Genomic DNA, 16,529 nt, shown 5'->3' with positions numbered 1-16,529 from the left:
GGTTGCAAACATTATATTATATACTTACAGCCTCTGCATTACTGAAATGTCATATCTGAAGTCAAGCACCAGGGAAAATCCTTAGTAACCTGTAGAAACATCAGGAAAAGAGTCATCAGTGATTATTTCTAACTACATCTTCCATCTGATGGAGAAGACATTTAAGATTAAAATTAGATATTATTTTGGAAACATAGCATAACAAACGTATTACTTAAAATTAATCATAAAGTAGTGCAAAAATTGTTCTTAATGCTCATCTGAAGTCTGCTTCAAAACTTGCTTCATCTGCAATTCTTTGTTTCGCGTTTCCTTTCTGCAAAGATCTGAGCCCACAGATTTGCCAGCAGCAAATGTTTGTAACAACAATAAATATTTTAACATGCTCATTCTGACTTACAAATTGTGAAACCTTGCCTGTGCACTCCTGACCATTTCATCCTCCTGGGAGAGACAATGAATTGCTCTCATCCCAGCTTCCAAGCAAGCGATTTGAACAAGTGAGAAAGGCAAACACGCACCCTCTTCCTCACAGCAACATTCTGCCATCTCCCTACCTTTTCACTTACCTCTGCCTGAGTTTATTGCATACTCCATTCTGCCAGCAGAACTACACCCCGACAAAGTCAGTTAAGGATTAGTAAAGCCCTATTTAAACCACACAAATCAACCCAGGTGCTGCAGCCAGCTGAAGCCCACACCGTTTGTCCTGGGTCCTAAGGCAAGCCCCAGGGGGCAGACAGTTAGCATACCAGCTGTGAGCAATAGCCCTGCCCTTTAACACCATAGCAACACACAAAATGAACACACCTGCTCCAGACACATTGCAAAGGCTATTTTCTTCATTTTCACCCACCTGTCCTGTATAAAACCCTCAATTCTACCCTAATAAGTTCTCTTTTCACTCTTGCAGCACCCAAAGCTTACCCTGTGGCAGAGCTCTTGATGCTGAGCTCCATGCAACCCTCAGACGTGGCTATCTCTTGTCCCTAGAACTTTCAGGCGAGAGATCAAGGAGCTGAATGTGTAGGCAGGGAAAAGACAGAGACAGCAAAAACCAGAGGATGTTTCTGCACAATGGTTTGTGAGCACAGATCCTACTCAGCCAGTAAGAAATGATTCACTGCGAACAGACTCTGACCCCGCTACCTATTATGCTCGACAGCCGATCTCGCTGAAATCATTTATCTCGTTATTTACATGGCTTCCATCAGAGTGATGTCTGAGCATTCCTGAACCAGATGGGCTTATCTGTATCGTGCTCCTGAGGAGTGCATGCTGTTAGCTCTACTGCACAGACAAGGAACAGAGGCGTTGAAAAGACAAAAGGGTTTTCCTGGGGAAACTGATGTGATCTGCCAGAACCCTGCACCGCACCAGGGGCTCCTGGGGTTAAGGTGCCATGCTCAGGGAGAGGCCATGGGCAGTCCCATCACCACTCCACTAAAGCTTATCTGAGCAATGGGTTCTAAACTAGTGTGAGCCTTGCAGAAAGGAAAAAGGAAGAAGGAAAAGATAAGAGAAAGTCAATAATTGTAGCATCATCTGAAAAAACGTAAACTGCAGTAACTGAGGAACCTGTCATCCAGTTCACTGGGAGGGCCGCAGCAATTGTTTTCTACACTCATTTATCAGCTTTTCCTAATCGAGAAAATGCTCCCATTGCACCTTCCTGCAATGTTTTAGGACTGCGACACAGGTATGCACATCTGTATCACATAAATGTAATATCACATTTCTTGTAAATGTAAATATCACATTTCTTTCCCTCTCCTACCAGTTTTCCCCTGTACAAGCAATCCCAGGAGATGACTGAGGGTGACAAAGTTCCCACAGCTTCTGCCAGGGCTGAACCCCAAAGGTGGAAAACCATTGGGATGCCTTAGGGTACCAGATCATCTCACAAAAGGACTCAGCCTTTATTACTGATTTTCCCTTGTTCTTTAAAATGACAGCAGTGGAAGTGCTTTGGATGTAGCCCAGGTGGCAACTCAGAACCCCTAATACCAGGTTGCAGGAAAATACAATGCATGTATGAGCTCAGTCCTCTGGGATCTGTGGTCTTTTCTAAAAACCAAACCACCAGACAGCAGCAACTCTTGAGTTCGGTCACCCGCAGGATTTCTGGTCTGCAGACCACAAAACTCTACACGCTCACACTCCCTTCTGGCCAGAGAACAGAGAGTTCCCTAAACTCACCCTTTGATCTGCAAGAAACTGAGCATTCTCCTCAAATTACTTATCAAGTTACCTCTCAAGTTACAGCATGAAGCCATTCCTATTTCTCCATTACAGCTGTAGATACACATATGGGATCATCTTCATCTTCCAGCACTCTAGAAGTTCCTCCTGCATTAATTTTAATGGGGTGCTCACAGCTCCTGCTCAGGTTAAAAGAATCAGACCTGCCAACTGCATTCAGTCTAAAGCAGAGAAATCTCAGTTCTAGAAGTCCCTCTGCATTACTGATATTGAGAAGAAGTATGATAAAAAAAAAGGAGAACAAGATAAGATCCTGCAGAAGAAGAGGATGAAGTGCTCATTGTTCTTCCCTACAAGCCTTCAAGCATCAGACTGATGCTGTACCAGAGCCACCCCAGAAGCTGCATCTCTTCTCTCCAGTAACGGTTCAAATCCAAGGCAGGGAGTTTTTATGGCCTTTTTGCAAATTAAAAGAAACTACTGCGCAGCGGATGGATGAAACACCTCGCCCAAGGTCCCTCGGGATGTGCACATCTGCAAATTGATCCCACACTGCCCCAAACCCAGCCTGCTGCCCTTCCCTCCAGCCCAGCCTAATTCTCTGAATTTCATGATGATTCAAAATTCTATTTAAAACCCCTACAGCTATGGGTGTGTGCAACGAATTAAGGCTGAGCCAAGAAAATTTGAATTTAGCAGCTCATGTTGGGATTTTCCTTATGTTCTTAGTAATAGTGAAAAATGGAGCTGTGAGGGTTTAACTTCAAATGGAAAAGAAAAAAAAAGCTGGTGGGTCTTTTGTGTAGCGATGTAAACCACCCTGAAGGTACAGCAGCAATGCCTGTCTTCTCCTTCCCAAAGAGCCAGTCTCCTAAATGCTACAGTGGCAGCCACCAGCCTGGCACAGCTCTCCCAAGCTTGCTGCTTGCTTACAAGCAAGGGCTGCTATGGTGCAGGAAGAAATGGGTCCAGAAGAGCAGCTGCTGATATCTCCTGCTGCCTCCCATCATAAGGGGAGCAGCAGGGAACAACTGCCTGTAGAGATGGAGGGCAGCCAGGAGAGCCAACAGAGCTCAGGGACCGCAGCCCTGGTTTACTGGTCAAACCGTGCTAAGCTCTTTAGGTAAGCTTTATTATTGCAGATGGTATTGCTTGCCCTAGATCTAGTGACCAAAATGGGGTTACTCTCTGTAATCCTGCAGAGGCTGATTACGAATCAGGGAATACTTCACCTCTGGACGCATGGCACCAACAGATAATAATGTAAGTGGTGCAGCATTTTACTATTAATAGGTATTTGCTTGGCTCAGGATAAATAAAAATAGGGTCAGAAATTTTGGCCCCAAGTTAGAAAAGCCAGCTTTGGGGCAGGCAGATCATGCTGCCCTCTACAGCGTTGTGCACATGGTCCATGTGTCACAGCAGCATGTAGGCTGGAGCTGCAAAGGTGGCAATGGGCACCTGCCCACTGGGGGAGCTGCAGGAGGAGCAGTTCTCTTGCAGAACTGCACGCACAGCATTTGTTCCCAAAGCCCCAGCACTCCATCACTGAGCATTCAGCATCCATCTCACAGAACAGCAGGGCAGGAAAGAAGAAGAAAAGGGCAGGAATGAGCAAACACTGCCCCATCCCACCCTGCTGCACTGGGCCAGTGGGGAGCAGGATGCTGCAGTCTGCACAGAAGGACGTAAAGCAGTGGGGATGCAAGAGAACAGCACTCATCCCCTGGTGCTGCCCAGCACCTTGCAGGCACCTGACACCTCCGAGCCCCACCAAAGTCACCAGACCTTGTGGGGAACAGCAGCAGCAGGATTGCTGTGAAACCAGTTTTCATAGAATCATAGAATGGCTTGGGTTGAAAAGGACCACAATGATCACTTAGTTTCCAGCCCCCCACTATGTGCAGGGTGGACAACCACTTAGATCAGGCTGCCCAGAGCCACATCCAGCCTGGTACTCAATGCATCCAGGGATGGGGCATCCATAACCTCTTTGGGTATCCTGTTGCAGTGGTTCCAGTGGTTTTGAAGGTGTCAGCTCCTGAACATGGACAGGAAATAAAATCTGCTTCCATCCGAGGCTTTCCACATTTCTCAGGCATCCAAGGGATGTCCTTTATAAAACATGAGATAAGTACAGGCTTGTTTTTCAGACCGCATATCTGTGCGGTTCCTTAGATACCAGCGAAAGCCTAAAGGCAGGTCTTGGCATCCCGTCCCTTCTCATCCACTCCTTCAGAAAGTTAGCACTGACTTTGACACTGACATGATGAGAAACGGGGAGGATCAGTGCCGTTCTGGGGAAGGCGCCAAGCTCTCCGTTAGCACCCCCACCCTGCTCAGAGCAAAACAAAGCAAAAAAACCCAACAAAAAACCAGCCCTCCTGTTTGCTACTGATTAGGCAGCCGAATTAAAACTGATGAAGTGATTGGATGGGATCCAAAGCTGTTTATCTGCACATAAATCACAGACATGCTTTACCCAGCCTGCATGGATTTACTGAGCTAGGGGAAAGACCTCTTATTCAGAATGCTGATTATTACAGCAATTAAAATATCAGTGAAGCAAAAATTTTGGGGAGGAAGCTGCTAGGGGCTCCGGGAGAAACAACTCCATCAAATATGAATTCAAACAAGCTTCTGATTAAAAATAAAATAGAATTGAAGAAGTCAGTTTGTTTCTTCTTGCTAAGTGTATAGTGATGGAAAAATCAAATCCTAAAGGGAAAGAGATGCACATTAGCTAGCTGGACACACTGAAGATTACAAAGGAAGGCTGATACATATTTTATGATCACAAGGGAATAAAAAAAATTTAAGAGGGATGTACTGTCAAACCAGACACAGTGTTAATAGCCAAAGTATATGGCATTAAGAGTTGCTCTTCCCACAGCTATTAATGTAAACTGAAAATTGTGAGCAGGCTGCAGCAAAAGAAAATAAATCACACTTTTTTTTTCTTCAGTACGAAAATATGTGTTAAACAAATCCCACCCTCAGTGCTCACTCTCTGCATCCCAGCCCCCGACAACAGGACAAGGACTGCCATCCCAGCAAGCCACAACTGCCAGAGAAGTGAGTCAAGAGACAATGTCATACTATTAATCGTGGCTCATTTATGTACACATTTTTCCTACTTATCAGAGTGATTGGCCTGGAGATTATCTCCCCCTTTCCCTTTGAGTCCTGAGAAACTATTTAACATGGGAAGTGGCTAAGGGGGGCAAAGAGGGGAGAGCGCCGCGTAGCCAAGTTACACATCCCAGCTGGAATTCGGGATGATGTCTTGCAGCTCCAATTCCTCCAGCCAAGTTTCTTACAGGAAGCACGAGCACGCCAAGGGTGCATTGAAACACCCCAGAGCCAATAAAGAGCACTTGACTCCATTAACACTCTTACACTATGGGTCCCATCATGAAACCCGCTGTCACCTTGCAGCATGTTTGCTCGTGAGGTAGGCAGCGCCTTGCACAAGAATACGGTTCAGCAGCCAAGAAGAACGCAGGTGGGATGTGCCAGTGCAGTGCCCTTTCAGAAGAGGAAAATACTGCTCATACATAAAGGCTCAGATGGAAGCAGCGTTCCTGGGGTCACCAGCACGGTAAAGGGCAATCTGCTTTGGACGGGCTTGGGCAGGCAGCAGAGCATCCTCATAGGTGTGTTTTCATGCCCACACAACAATCTGTTCCAGCTGTGCTGCAGGACAGGAATTTGTCACCAAGCACCCAAACAAAGCGGATGGCTCCAAGACTGCTTTTGTCTTCACTATTGTACAACTGGTCTTTTTTCTCCAGTTAACCACCACAAGGCTTCCCTCAGCACACCTCGTGCTCCAGTGCCCCTGTGGCCTCACTGTACCAAGAAAACAGCTTCGTGTTTAATAAATCCTCTTACATTACTAGGAAAAAGTTTCTAAAGTTCTTAGTTTAAAATTTTGTAATCCGTGCATTACAGCTCTGATGGTTACTTTAATGAGTTATTAGTAGCAAGAATGGTTTCACACAACACAGAAATACCTATGCTTCTATGCTGGAGCAAGAGATAACTTCTGAGAAAAGACAAATTATTTGGCAAATTTGTCAACTACTCTGGAGCCTTCAAGATGAAAGGCTTTATATGAATGTTGTATTTTTTTTTATGTATGTATATAAAACGCTTTTACTGGACTGTTGATAAAAGCCTAAGCTACAAAGGAACTCTTTCCCCCAGCTGAGAAAAGGCAAGCTGCTAGACAAATCAGCTCAATCTCTGCCTTTCAAACAATATAAAGCAGTATAACTTTCAGGAGCAACACCTCATCTGATTTTTTTCCAGACTGCCTATCAGGAATCAAGCAGTAAGTAAACATTTGAAAAGTGTTCCTCGGAGAGCAAAGGTTTAGATTTGAGTCACAGGATCCACTGAAAAGAAAAATTGCTTCTGTGCATTGGGACAGTGCCTTCCCTTCTGAAAACTTTATAAAAAGAATAAATGGAGATAATCTTTTTACAAGGTATAGCCCATATGGAAATTCATTATTGCTTCCCATTAAAAAAAGTCAAGATAGCTCAAAAGTGAGAATGGGCTACTATTTAAAAGAAAAAAAAAGATTTTCTTATGACCGTATCCAGAAAAATTATGGTTAAAAAGCCTTATCATAATCTAAAACAAAGCTCTTGTTGATGAGAACATGAGATAAACAAAAGAGAGAAACAGCCAGAAAATTCCTAAATCACTAAGTGTGCTTAATGCAGAAATGGGCATACAAACCCAGATTGTTGATCAAATGCTCCAAGGATCCATTCTTCCCTAAAACAAAATGCTTGCCAGAGCAACCCCAGTACTCCTGCTCCCTGCAGCCAGCACCTGTGCTCATTAGCCCGGCTCAGACCATGCTCTGGTGGCACAGCTGAAAGGAATCTTTGCTGCTTCTTCACAACAGCAAAGCCACACCTCCAGAGAAGGTGAGAAACTGGGAAGGATTTACAGCAGGTTAGCAGCACAGCTGGGTAAAAGGAGAACCCCAACCTATGGGCTCTTCCCCCTTAGGAGTTACTACCCATTGTTTGCCATTTTCCTAATAAATCTTAGTTTAATCTGAAAGGGATCTTTAAAGGCCACTTGGTCCAGCTGCCCTGCAGTGAACAGGGACACCTACAGCTTGATCAGGCGCTCATAACCCCATCCAGCCTAACCTTGGATGTTCCCAGTTACTGGGCACCTACCACCTCTCAGGGCAGCCTGTTCCAGTGCCTCACCTCCCTTACTGGAAGAAACTATTTTCTTACATCCATTCAGTCTATACCTCCCCTCCTTCCGTTTGAAACCATTTCCCCTTAGTTTGAAACAGTTTTCCTAGGTTCGCACTTTACTTTCAATGAGTGTGTACCTACATACAAATTTTCCCTCATTAGATTTATACTGAAGGTGAAAGTTTGATCCTAACAGGCTTCCACTAAACCTACAGCTACTTAGGAATTCTTTTCTTTCATAACTGACGCTCACCCTGCCTTTGGTTTGACTACACTGTGTTAAGTGTGGCGGGCACTTGAGGACAGGGCATAATCTCATACCACGTGCATGCGGCAACACTGAGACAAAGCAACCTAAGTTGTGGAGCCAGACAGAGTGCCCTGGGTGGTCACACACGCTTCTCTTTAACACTGATTAATTGGGGTGATTGGATGAGTCAAAGACTCACAGGGAGCTTTAGTTCATCACTTCTTCTGTATTTGGCTATTGTAAGAGAAATCTGAAGGGGAAGAATCTTTTTAGCATATAGTCATCACTCTCATTAGCATTGAAAATATGAATATTAATGTGAAAAGAGTTTAAGGGGAGACAGGAGGTAAGTGCAGATATCTTCAAAGAAAATGCCCGCTGCTCCTCCAAAAAGGACACACTTCTGCAGCCTCCTCCACGCTTCTTCTTTGTCAGAGGACATGGGCTGGGAGCTGCCTGCAGGACCAATGCTGCCATTTCCCTGTAACGACCCACACACCTTTGTGAGGCTGCCCAAAGGGAAATGAATCATTATAATAGGACCAGATTGATTGTTCTGGAAAGTTCTTTGTTGGGTCTAGTTCTAGTTCTACAAAAATATAGAGGAAAATTTTATTCATCTATTAAAATAATAAATACATTGTAATGATGAAAAAAGAAAACAGAAACATTTTCCATAAAGAAAACAAAAAATCCTTTGCTTTGTTCCAAACAGAAGCTCTAAATTCTGCTAAGTGGGCACATTTCCTAGATTCAGACAGCACAAATTGGGCACAAACAGTAAATGGAACGTTCTTGTGTTGCTGCAATGGAAAAGCAATATTGCAAAACTAACCCCTTGCAATGCTATTACTTACTGTGGGATATATTCTGGGACCAGACTAATTGAGTTCCGTTCACCATTCCCTTGCCCATACTGCAATCACACGTACCTGTACGGATTGATTGCCACGTGTACGTATTGGTGTAAAATGAATTCTGGCTAAATGCACCAACAGCATTATTCTTGGTTTGAACTGCTATAACCAGGGCCTGACTTTGACCCACCTTGTTAGCTACAATACACTTCCCTTCCCTTCCCACTAAACAGCATCTGCAAAAGTTGCATCATCTGCCTGCACTGCAGCAGGCACGCATTGTTCGTATCCAAATGGTTGCAGACACCTACCTTTTTTACAGGCTGAAATACAAGATCTCAGCTCCCAACAAAGTCAGGAGAAAGAGTGGGTCTCATCAAGTTCCGTAACGGCACAGTTAAGAGAGCCTTGAGCCATTTGGAAAACCCTTCATCTAACATCTGCACTTCTTTGCCTCATCAAAAACCACAAATAGGCCGTGGCAGCCTCAGAAACAGACCAAGTCTTCCAGCTCCCAGATTTGTGCTTTATCTGCTTGACACATACTGTCCTCACTGGAGCAGGAGAAACAGAGTGATCAGAGACCATAACTCCTTGCAGTGATCAACATGAAAACATCACATTTCAGCATAAGACACGTGTGTCACTCCATCACTAACTCACCAGCCCAGAGGCCAGGTCCAGGACAAATGTTCCAGCAGCAATCCAAGCTCAGAGTCCCAGAAGGTAAACCTGTTAGGATGTTAACTCTCCCTCTCAGAGGCAGTCCCACTGCAGCCTTCTCTGAACCCCTTGGACTCTGCAGGCTCCCTTCTCTGGCATGCCTCCTTGGCCTTCTTCCTTTTATTTTTCTCATAAACTTGTTTCTGGATGATTTATCTATTAAAAAAAAAAGAAAGAAAGAAAAAAGAAAAAGCTTTTTTTGTTGTTTTTCCTTCATTAATAAAGAAATGTGCCTGACGTTATAGGGTCCTCTTTGAGGAAGGCTCCTGCTACTTCTGTCAGGTCCTTCCTCTCCCTGAGTTATAGCACTAACTATTTGGGAAAACAGCCCTTCGCGGTCAGCATCTCTCCCCTTCTCCCTCCCCCAGTATTTTTCAAAGCAACCTAAATGATCCCAAGCCTGGGCTGAGCATCCAGTCTGATATAGTCATCATCTCCGAAGGCCTCACTTGTCATCCATCACTGACTCAGACACACAATCCCTGTTCAGTGTAAACGTGACTCAGTTTAGTTTTTCCAAAGAAGGTTTGTTTACTTTCTGGAGGAGACTAATGAGTAAATATTATTTGGTAGGCTAGAATTTCATGAGTGCCAACTAAAATGAGGCTTCAGATCACCAGACGCAGCATAAACATATGGTAAAAAGTTTGTAATCATCCCCAAGACTACAGAGGCATCCTGCAAGGCAGTCAGGAAACGAAGGGAAGTCGATTTGTGACTCCCAGCATAGAGACTTAAACATAAAGCCATCTTTCCTCCGTATCTCTGCTCTCAGAAAATGCAATTTTCTGAGTTTCTGCCTAGCTAGCAAATATCAAAAGCTAGCAGTTATCCGTCTCCAGTATCAAGCCAGTTACAGTTCTAATTGCAATTGATTTCTAAGTCTTCTCTTCTCAGTCATTTTTTCTGCAAATATCGCTCCCATAGGTGCACTGCAGCTAAGCTACGCTGTTCTCTCTGCATGTTTGGCACCACCTTTAAAAATCAAAGTGCTGAATTCCTTTGTGAATGACTGAAATGAGGCACTTACATATGCCTATCAAGTGCACCTAGAGAGAAGGCAAACTCTGACCCTACATCATTTGATAGATGACAACATGACAGTGCTTCTTTGGCTGGAGGAGAAGAGGGATTACTTCTAAAGCCTTCCCTTAATTCTTCGTGGCTGTATTACAAAACAAGCAATTGTAAATCTCCACAAATTGTTTTAAACAGTATAAGTAAACTTAAGAAAATGAGATACAAATGCCAACACTATCAATGTTTTTCAGAACAAACATGTCAGGCACTGTTACAGTACCACAGCAGGTCAGCCCAGTCCAGTAGGGATTACAAGCATCAAGAATACATCAAGTAAAGACCAGATTCAGAGCAGAATCTAGCTTTTTTCAGCCTAAAAGAATATAAAATTGAAAGAAAACCCATGAAAGAGTGGAGGGAACTTTAGGGAAGCAAAGAATCCCCCCAGGCCACCCCATATGCAGAGCTAATGACCGCTCTGCAAAGAAAGCTGCTGAGGAGTGGCATAAAGGATGGAGAATCTGCCAGGCTCTGACAAGCTGAGATAAAATGAAGAGAAACAGTTATAAAGAAAGACTTGTTTTCCCTTGGCGATGAACTGCTCAGCTCAGCTACAGTCCCAGAGCAGAGATGGGAATTAGCCTGTGGTATCTAACCAAAAAAGGCCACTGACACCCAGTTAAAGGAGTCAAGATACTGGAAACAAGCTCAAAGTTTAGCGCAGGGAAATTTTCCCAACCCCCGAAGCTTCTGCCATTTCATACAGGGATAAAAATGAGACAGCTAGGGAAAGCCAACCCAGCAACTGAAACCTAAGGAGTAACCTGATGTCCCAGCCTAAAAGCCTGAAGTTTAAATCTCCACACTGCCCGACCACAATGTAACCACAGCCTCTAGCATTTGTCTTACAGATCTCAGCTGAAAGGTACCACCAAGAATTCATGTGTTTATGCTGGGAAAAAAAGCCTGACCAGAAACCAGGCTTCCATCTGAAAGTTGCTGGTAGGGGAAAAGTGGTAATTTCCTTTTTTCTCTTCCCCAAGAAAATCTCAAAGCACGAGGAAAGACTTCTTTAAAAGCAATGTTTTGTCAGCAATAAATTAATTTTCCAACCAGCTCTCCAACATATATCTACTGTAGCACATAACAACCAATGCTTGTACATGGGCTGACCTATTTTCCTCACAAAGAACAACACTGCTTTATTTCTCTTTGGAACACCACCCATTTTCATCTCTGATGATTTATGGAATAGAATCTACTGTCTTCTGCACTTCCATTGCTATTGATGCACCCAACCATAAGATTTTTCTCCCTTTTCAGTGTGTACAGTGAGGTCCCTAGCAAGCTCTGCCAATCAGATTAGTATATTAACTTTCCAAATTACATGAGATCACAGTTTTACGTTCACTTCCTGATCACTATCAAGGTCCTGGAGAAACTGCATTTATTTTTGAGAAGCTCAAATCCTTATGAGAATTCTATTACTTTAGTGATCATCAACTACGCTGGACAACACAAGACATTTCCATGCACAAGATCCCCATATTTCTCTTTATTTTCTGATGTTGTGGTTGGCGACCATTAGCTGTTAATTGGGATCCCTAGGCAACCTCATTAATTAGCTGCACCATGCCTGTCAGCGTATTTAAAATACAGCAAGGAACATTAGCTGCATATTCATGGCACAAAGAGATTAATATTGTTATTTGCTTTTCTTCATCATATTAGACCCACTGATTGAGACACCAGGCTCCCTAAGTTCCCGTGGCAATACGTTTGGTCCACTTTTCTGAGCTTGAAGCCAGGTTTTTGATAAAGCCTTAGCGGCAGCGCAGACACAAGGCTGTTTGCAGCTGTGCTGCTAATGAAGTGCTGTTGCAGGCAGGAGAGCATGAGCACATTTGCAGCAGAGAGCCCTGGAGGTGGTTAATTAAGATCAACCACTGCACCACCAACAGCCTTCAGGCCAGCTCTGCTCCAAGGCAGCAGCTGGGGTGGAACACAGGGCTGGGTTCTGAGGTTCTGCTATGGGGAAGCCCAGCTGCTTCTGTGAGAGAACGGTGAGTTGCCTAAGTGCTGTGCCATAGGGAAATCTCCCTGTACATCCCTCCCTCTGTGGCCTTTAAATCTCCTCCAGCACAACCATAGCACACTACTTCTTGTTTCTTGTTGTGAAGCCACAGAAAACCTAATTTCCTTCTTCACTCCTAGAGATGAAAGAAAGATCCTCCGCATGTAATGATGCTATTGTAGTACTTTCATTCCAACGTAGTTTATTAATGCTGCTAATGGTTACAACAGCCAAGGCTGACAGAGCCCTGCTAGTGAAAACCACCATATTGTGCAGGGAAGACACAGTGCCACACTTGCTGGGTTCGGAACCTGAAGTATTTCTATCTAGTTTGTCTGAACTACCTCATTAAGCAAATGACTTCCCTTTCTGCCTGTCCTTAACCATCTGACAGCTTAGCCTCATTTCCAGCTGGAATTTGCCCTTTATTAAATTGCATTTGTTGTTCTCTGTTACTACTTTCACAATGTGCCTTCTACTTTCCCTGGCACTTAATGACCCTATGATGATCATCTTGCCATTAAACACATCATTAGAGGAAGGTGGCTAAGTCCATCCTTAGTTGTCTGTCTTTAATCTGGTTATCTCCCTTCAAAGATCACCTTCTGAATTTGACAGCACAATGTTGGTACACAACACTATAGGAGGGATCTTACAAAAAACACAGTAACAGATCTGTTAATCCTCTGATTGTGTTTCATCCACTGGGCACTGACATTGCTCTTCTCGAAGGCATCACACAAAGAGATTTCTTGTTTACTTCCAGGAACAAGGCTGGCTGTCTTCATTCCACATCTCCCACATGCAAGGTGTGCTTGCTGAAAGCTCAGAGTGTCCCCTGCAGCACCACAAACACGAATTACATGGATTACCCATCACAAAAAGCCAAAAGAATCTCAGTGCTGTCCCAAGTCCCATTGGAGCAGGACAGCAGGCCCACAGGGATGCAGTAGGCACTGGATCATGTTGCCAGGCTGGGATGGACTGAGGGATGTGTGAGCCTTGCTGAGCCAGAGCCACAAGCTGCAGTGAATCGGAGCAAAGCACTTGCCCATCACTAGGTTAGTGGAGCCCTGGGTTCCAGTCAAGCTCCTCCTCCCTTCATTGATATATTTGTTTGACTTGGATCTACCATTCCACACACATACAGTTTCCCATTTTTCACATATAATTTTGATACAACCACTTTCTTGCTTTAGTTTTTTCCCTTTTTCTTTTTCTCCGGATCCAGACCCCAAACCACCTTGTGTTACCGAAAAATCCCAGAGTAACAATGCATTTTTCAATGCCTCTGGTTAAGCAAAAGCAATAAACGCTGAAGGGAGCAGATATTGAAGTGAATCAAGGAAGCAAATGAGTGTGGAAACCAGGGTCTGAAAGCCATTTGGGAAGTCATCCCTGAGCTACATTGCTGAGGATCAGCTCCTGTACTTCAAAACAGCACCAATGGGCAGAAGCAATAAAACTTGTCTGATCAGTTTAAGCACCAGCATCGCTCACAGGCCCTTCTGGATGCTCGCACAAACACACACATACTTACGCACCCGTGAAGTTAAACCATCCAGACTTCTTCCACAATTACTTTGCCAGCAGCCGACAATGCGGGCAGGAGCCCTACAAGACCTGGTTGTCATACATGTGACCTTTGAGGCAGCTTTTAGCTATGGCTTTTTCTAATCAAACTTCTATAGATGTCTCCAGAGATGATCTGAGCATCTAAATAGAGGTATGCTTATGTACCAGATGCTTATTTAATTAGTTAGTCAGTTATTTTTAATTTTGTCCTCATAGGACCCCTGAGAGCAAAGCACTTGGGCAGGATCCCATCAGTGGGGCTGTGGCAGTGGGGTGAAAATCTCTCTGGTCTTAATTAGTCAAAAGCTCTTAAACTCCTGGAGGTATAAACTGCCAGAGGTAGAAATCTACTGACTGTAAGAAATGTGCCTCAGATAAACAGCAGGGAATAAAGCATAAGATGGCTCAGTGTTAGCTGGCTTGATGGAGTTTTACTTTCCCTGAATCTGCAGGAGAATTTTTAGTGTTCCTCCTTCATTTTTAATGAAAGTTTATAATGGAATCTCCCCTGTATAGCGAACTGGGATTCATAAAAACAATGCAACAGTCTATATATTTTTCTGGTTGTAATTTCTAAAGCCAAATTTACACAGGCTGTTTATAAGTCACTCAGCAGAAAGCAGAAAAGATTTTCATCTCTTTACCAAAAAGCAAAAAGCCTCAAAGCAAATGAAAACCAGGATTTTGAAGAGCCGTGTGACACCCGCAGTGACTTATACCACATGCCCTGCAGAACAGTTTTCCCACAGCTTGGTGGAGCCTTATTTGAAGGTTAATAGAGAGGCATGATCTTTGGGTAATAAAGGCTGAGTCCATTACAAGGGAGACATATTTGGACTTGCAAGGAAGAAGAGGGAGATAAAAATGGCAGGCAGGAGAAATCTCTATTGAAGACGCTACTGTGGGATTATTATCCCTTAATTTGTAAAGCAGGGAGAAGGGCTTCTTATGGGGTTTGTTACAGCAGTATGTGGGGCAGGCAGCTGGAGGACAGCAGAAAGCATCGCCCCAGTTCTCACCCTGTCCTGAGACCCCCATCTGTCCCCCAAGCCCTAACCCCACTGAGGTACAAGACTCTAGTGTAGAGCCTATTGCTTTTAGAAGAAATTTTGCTCAGACAAGAATTAAGCCTACAATGATTTGTCCTTACCAAGAGGCTGTGAAGGTTTGCATGTATAAGTTTGAGGAAAATGACTTTCGGGATTCGCTCTGCTCCTTCGGTCACTTTGGCAGCTCCTCCTGGAGGGCACCAGAGCTGGCACTCGGACAAGCCATCAGCTAACAGGCTAACAAATTATTGATTCGCTTCTCACTTTGAAGCAGACAACAACCTACTCCTCAATGCACTGCATCCTTCAATACCTCCCTCCGGAGCAATACCGTTTGTAACATTGGCAGCACGGGGCACTTCCATCTCTCAGGCCTGACAGCCGGAGGGAGCGCCGCGCTTTGCAAATGTTCTTCTTTTACCTTCAGGCAGTGCCAACAAAGGGAGGCTTTTGCACAGACCCTGGCTTTCCTATCCACACCTAGACTCAGCCAGATGCATGTACAAACATCCAAGCACACGTATGCAAAATGAACTGAATTGAGGATGCAGAGGTGTCTGACACCAAATGGGGTTAAGAACTCATTTTCCCTACTCTTACAGCGTTAAGAAGCAAACACACTTTCCCATGCGTCATGCACTTAATGAGCTCCAGACTGCAGCACACAGAAGGATCTTGACATTGGCTAGAAGAAACAAAATGTTCAAAATTATCTGGATACATTGAGGCACTTCATCATAAATGGCTCATCACCATCTTGAATATCAGATTTGGGAAATTCCTGTCATTTTCTGCAACTTGCGGCAAGGTGTCCTGAACTTTCCCATTTTCTACCTGCCTTCTCGACATACCAGAGACGCAGTTTCTCATTTGAGCCACACACTGGAAAAGCCCAGGGCTGGGAATGAGGGCAGTCAATGGGGTCTATCCCATGTGCCCATGTGGTACCCAGCAAAGAGGAGGTGAACCCAAGAGCTGCACCTGCAGCTTCACACCAGTACTACAGGGCATCCCTTGGGCAGATGCCGGCTCAGAATACAGATAAATGTGGCAGCCCATCTATTCTGCATGAAAATGCCTTCTCTGCACCTCAAATCAGTACAGTTCTCTTGCAAATTTTTCCTGTTGCAGTGATTCTGAACAGTCATCCAGCCAACCCACCTAAACATCTCTGAAAATGATACCGCGGCTTATCAGGCCAATGATCTACAATTTTATATCTCCCTAAACACCTATTTACAAACAGCACAATAAGCCTTGTTAAGGTTACTGTGTCAAATTCTTATGCCATTTCCAAGGGTGCTTTGGAAAATACCCATTTTACCAGAAACATTAAACAGAAAAAGAAAATATTTATATGTTTTGGCCACTCCTCTTTTAATTAAGATTGATATAACAGAGATTTCAAGCATGTGAGAAATATTCTGTACCAAAAATACTTTTCATTGTCCCCATACTGTATTGCAGTGTGTCCCAATTTTCAAGAGTCTGCTTTGCTTTAGATAACGTTGCCAAGTTACTAAAAAAAAAAAAAAAATCCTCAGCAAT

At 44.0% G+C, this 16,529-nt stretch overlaps 1 protein-coding gene across 5 annotated transcripts in view; it reads right to left on the bottom strand.

Moving 5' to 3' along the window:
* The window catches only part of SEMA5B (semaphorin 5B), a 246,171-nt gene that overhangs the window by 169,596 nt on the left and 60,046 nt on the right, over positions 1-16,529 (bottom strand). For all 5 annotated transcript variants that reach the window (XM_048953844.1, XM_048953843.1, XM_048953845.1 and 2 more), the window contains exons 2-3: positions 9,204-9,419; positions 29-89 (exon numbers count right to left, since the gene is read on the bottom strand). The gene's annotated coding sequence lies outside the window, so the exon portion shown is untranslated. The remainder of the gene's footprint in view (positions 1-28; positions 90-9,203; positions 9,420-16,529) is intronic.

The sequence above is a fragment of the Lagopus muta genome, chromosome 8, assembly GCF_023343835.1.
Source record: "Lagopus muta isolate bLagMut1 chromosome 8, bLagMut1 primary, whole genome shotgun sequence".
Lineage (NCBI taxonomy): Eukaryota > Metazoa > Chordata > Aves > Galliformes > Phasianidae > Lagopus > Lagopus muta.
The sequence above is the reverse complement of the archived record's forward strand: the minus strand, read 5'-3'. Positions and strand labels throughout refer to the sequence as shown.